Source organism: Bos javanicus, chromosome 4 (assembly GCF_032452875.1).
Source record: "Bos javanicus breed banteng chromosome 4, ARS-OSU_banteng_1.0, whole genome shotgun sequence".
NCBI lineage: Eukaryota > Metazoa > Chordata > Mammalia > Artiodactyla > Bovidae > Bos > Bos javanicus.
The window spans coordinates 79,180,826-79,186,230 of NC_083871.1; the positions used below are offsets into that span (position 1 = coordinate 79,180,826).

Here is a 5,405-nt window from a genome sequence, read left to right on the forward strand (position 1 = left end):
TAAGCTCTGGAAGTTAGTGATGGTAGGGAAGCCTGAGGTACTGCTGTCCATGGGTCACAAGAGTCAGATACAACTGAGCAACTGAAGTGAAGTGAAGTGAAGTTATTCATTACTTGGCTGCAACAACTACTGCTTAAGAGCGAACCCTCTAGCAATATCCATGTAGGATAAAAATGCATCTACTCTAACACCTAAAATTGAATATTTCTAACTAAACATGATAGAAAATTTTTTCATATAATTATTCAAAAAGAAATAGGTACAAGAATGTATAACACTTTGTAAAAGTAAAAACATATAAACAACTTAATGGAAATGGATAAACAATGTCATATTCACATGTTGTACTTCTTATATAAAACTTGAGATGAATGAACTCAAGCTATGTGTAATAACATGCATTGTCATAGTCTTTTATATCCATCTAAATTTAGAATATAATAATGGGAATAGTTCAAATGACAGGGAAAGGAGTTATTTGAACAATAAATTGTTTAAAATTGGTTTTAAATTAAAAAAAAAAAAAAGAAAATCCCTAATTCACAACCACACAATAAGTTGCAAATTAATTTAAAAACTAAACACAGCTTTTTTTTTTAGCTCCATCTGCTCGCGGCGCCGCCTCCTGCTCCTCCCGCCGCCTGCTTCTCCCGCCGCCGCCCTGAGTCACTGCCTGCGCAGCTCGGGCCACTGGGCTCCCTGTGCTTGCCACCGGAGAGCCGAGCTGGAAAACGAAATTTGTCATTTTTGAAGATATTTGGCTTTAGTACAACATGGCAGACATCGACAACAAAGAACAGTCTGAACTTGATCAAGATTTGGATGATGTTGAAGAAGTAGAAGAAGAAGAAACTGGTGAAGAAACAAAAATCAAAGCGCGTCAGCTGACTGTTTGGATGATGCAAAATCCTCAGATTCTTGCAGCCCTTCAAGAAAGACTTGATGGTCTGATAGAAACACTAACAGGATACATTGAAAGCTTGCCTAGGGTAGTTAAAAAACAAGTGAATGCTCTCAAAAACCTTCAAGTTAAATGTGCACAGATAGAAGCCAAATTCTATGAGGAAGTTCATGATCTTGAAAGAAAGTATGCTGTTCTTTATCAGCCTCTGTTTGATAAGTGATTTGAGATCATTAATGCCATTTATGAACCTACAGAAGAAGAGTGTGAATGGAAACCAGATGAGGAAGATGAAATCTCGGAGGAGCTAAAAGAAAAGGCCAAGATTGAAGATGAGAAAAAGGATGAAGAAAAAGAAGATCCCAAGGGAATTCCTAAGTTTTGGTTGACTGTTTTTAAGAACATTGACTTGCTCAGTGATATGGTTCAGGAACATGATGAGCCTATTCTGAAGCACTTGAAAGATATTAAAGTGAAGTTCTCAGATGCTGGTCAGCCTATGAGTTTTGTCTTAGAATTTCACTTTGAATCCAATGAATATTTCACAAATGAAGTGTTGACAAAGACATATAGGATGAGGTCAGAACCAGATGATTCTGATCCCTTTTCTCTTGATGGACCAGAAATTATGGGTTGTACAGGGTGCCAGATAGATTGGAAAAAAGGGAAGAATGTCACTTTGAAAATGATTAAGAAGAAGCAGAAACACAAGGGTCGTGGGACAGTTCGTACTGTGACCAAAACAGTTTCTAATGACTCTTTCTTTAATTTTTTTGCCCCTCCTGAAGTTCCTGAGAGTGGATATCTGGATGATGATTCTGAAGCTATCCTCGCTGCAGACTTTGAAATTGGTCACTTTTTACGTGAGTGTATAATCCCAAGATCAGTGTTATACTTTACTGGAGAAGCTATTGAAGATGATGACGATGATTATGATGAAGAAGGTGAAGAAGCGGATGAGGAAGGGGAAGAAGAAGGAGATGAGGAAAATGATCCAGACTATGACCCAAAGAAGGATCAAAACCCAGCAGAGTGCAAGCAGCAGTGAAGCAGGATGTATGAGGCCTGAGGATAGATAACCTGCACTGTAATAGCCTAAACACAGCTATTATTTACTTACAGCCTTATGTTTTTGTATTTTCTTGGTAGACTCAGAAGTTTTTTTTAAAGGAAAGGAACTGATATTTTAAAGACCAAATTTGTTCTAATTAGCATTTTAACTAGTTTTTCTGCCAGCTGCATCGAGTGCACAGAATCTCTCACGCATGTTCGTTCGTTGCTATATAGTTTGGTTCTTCTTGGAGTATTTTTATCATGTAACTGTTAGATTAAAGCTATGAAAATGAACAGAACTGTGAAATGAACCAGATTTTTTTGTCTTGCTAAGTTTTTTCCTGAAGAACCAAAGTATTTTTTCAGCTGGTTGAATGGGTTTAAGTTTGCTTGCAAGAGCTGTGCCTTTCATTACTTTGTTACAGAAATCCAATGACTTGCATTAAGACAATTCATCGTTCAAAAAGCAAAACTTGTCAAGACAAGTATATGGTTAAGAATTTCCAGTAAGCCTACACCTGATAATTTAGATTAACAGGTTTTTGTATGTCAGGTGACACCATTTACTATAAGAAAAGCTTATTAACTAATAGTATGGTTATTGGTTATCTTAGGGAGGTGAATAAAACCTAGTATTTTTGGAAGTTATGCCTCATTATTTTTATTTTAATTGTACTTTTAAAATTTAACCTCCATTAATTAAGCATCTTTTCTTTGTGGTAGGATCTACCTTCTGCTTCCATGGAAAGGATGAATTTACATCATTTGACAAGCCTATTTCAAGTTTTTTGTTGTTTGTTTGCTCATTTTTGTTTTTGCATCCTAAAATAAAAATGTCATATAATTTTAGTTCTCAAAAAAATAAAAAAAAATAAAAAATAAACATAAATATGTAACTTTGTAAATAAAGTGGGTTTTTTGTAATAGATATAATCATTTGTTTATATTACTTTATGTGATTTTAAATAAAACCTATAACACAATTTTTATTCCATGGAGTAATAAGGAAAAACTCAAACAGAAAAGGTATCAGTGGGATTAAAAACAGAGAACAATAAACATGAAACTTTAAACACAAAAACTATGACCAAATAATTTTTTTTCTAAGAAGCTTCTCATAATATTCTATCTAAAGATAATTTTTTTTTAGGATTAATCTAGACAATCTGGATAATATTGTTTCTATTACCATATGTTTAATGTAATCCATTGCTTTTCCAATCTATTTTATTTTTTCTTTCCAGTTTTATTGAGATATAATTGACATACAGGATCATATAAGTTTGAAGTGTACAGCATAATGACAAAATGAAGAATATAATTTTTACAATTATTTTAGTAGCGAAGGTTTTCCTGAACCAATATTCAGAATCAAAGCAATATTGTTGAATTTGACAACATGAAAATAAAAGTTTATGGACACTTTTGTCATATAAAAATAAAGTACAAGTGGCCAAGAAATATTTAAAACATAGTATCAACTACAGATCACTTCCATATTATAAAAGAACTATATACCCTAATGGAGAATACTATAAAACAGTAATGAAAGGCAGAAAAGAACATTTTTGAGTAGAGGAAATTAATATTGCATGGATAGTCATCTCTCTAACCTCATGTATGAATTCAGTACAAACAACACTATAAGAAAAAAAAATATAAACAATCTATTGGAAAATTCCTGAAAAAAATTTTAGAAGATGAAATAGAAATAACCAATAAATTTATGAAAATATATTCAAATTTACTAACAAACTTATGCAATTTACTACCTATCACATTGTCAAAAAATTTAAAAGACTGATACTACTCAGTATGGAGAAGACAGAGTTGGAACAATTGTCCTCAGGCTTTGTTGTGGAGGTGAGAAAAGTTGGACACACAATTGTAGAGGATGATTTTGCAGAATCACTTAAATATTTAAATATGCATTCCTTTAGATACTTGCAAAAAAATATAGGGACTTTCTTGGTGGTCCAGTGGCTAAGACGCCATATTCCCAGAGCAGGGGGCCCATACCGGATCCCTAGTTGTGGAACTAGATCTCACATTCCACAGCTAAGACCTGGCACAGCCATATGCATAAATAAATAAATTAAAATACACATTTTTAAAATGTAATGGTGTTTTTTTCTCAATTTGGTTATACTTTGCAAGCCCCCATATCATAAAAAATGCATATTGATCTCACGGACTCTAATTAATGTAGTTAGTGTGAAAATGTATAAATATTGCAGATACTTTTATTTCATTATGGGCTTGATAGCAAATGATTTAAGCACTATTTAACACTGAGGTATTGTTCATGACCATCTTCTCTCAAAACCCTGAATGATATTTTCATTCTGTCAAAGTCCCCCCAAAAGCAAAACTTTTCTTCAGTATTCATTACTTTCAGCCTGTCCTCCATCCACTCAAGAAATATGTTAATTAAGACATTTAATCTAGTAATGTAACTAGACAGAAGTAACAATAATGACATAGAAGACAGATGTGATTAAATCATAAAGTGAAAATAGACATTCAGTCAATAAAAAAAATACATATCATGCCATTTTATATCCTTGTTGAAACATGACATCCAGCTTGATCATGATCAAGATAGTATCAAGAAGCATCATTCATAATGTTTTAGGAGAACTACAAACCGATATCTCAGGAAATCGTCAGCCGGTGCTTATAGTATACCCAGGAATAAACTTTGCCCAGAGACCCCAGAAGAAGGAAAAAAAGCAGAAAGCAACAAGGGATATTTCACAGCAGGTCAAAAATAACCAGAGTGACTCCTTTTAGTGGGGCTGTTCTTGTAACTTCTCTGAATATAGGTAAATGCTACAGTTCTTTAAAAATTATCACATAGAAGACAGCCTTCAGAATGGGAGAAAATAATAGCAAATGAAGCAACTGACAAACAACTAATCTCAAAAATATACAAGCAACTCCTACAGCTCAACTCCAGAAAAATAAACGACCCAATCAAAAAATGGGCCAAAGAACTAAATAGACATTTCTCCAAAGAAGACATACAGAGGGCTAACAAACACATGAAAAGATGCTCAACATCACTCATTATCAGAGAAATGCAAATCAAAACCACTATGAGGTACCATTTCACACCAGTCAGAACAGCTGCGATCCAAAAGTCTACAAGCAATAAATGCTGGAGAGGGTGTGGAGAAAAGGGAACCCTCTTACACTGTTGGTGGGAATGCAAACTAGTCCAGCCACTATGGAGAACAGTGTGGAGAGTCCTTAAAAAACTGGAAATAGAACTGCCTTATGATCCAGCAATCCCACTGCTGGGCATACACACCAAGGAAACCAGAAGGGAAAGAGACACATGTACCCCAATGTTCATCGCAGCACTGTTTATAATAGCCAGGACATGGAAGCAACCTAGATGTCCATCAGCAGTTGAATGGATAAGAAAGCTATGGTACATATACACAAT

The 5,405-nt window shown here is 34.3% G+C and overlaps 1 pseudogene; it reads left to right on the top strand.

Annotated features, from left to right (window-relative positions):
- The first annotated feature begins 747 nt into the window (after nucleotides 1–747).
- On the top strand, nucleotides 748–2,270 carry LOC133246318 (nucleosome assembly protein 1-like 1; annotated as a pseudogene).
- The last annotated feature ends 3,135 nt before the right edge of the window (nucleotides 2,271–5,405 follow it).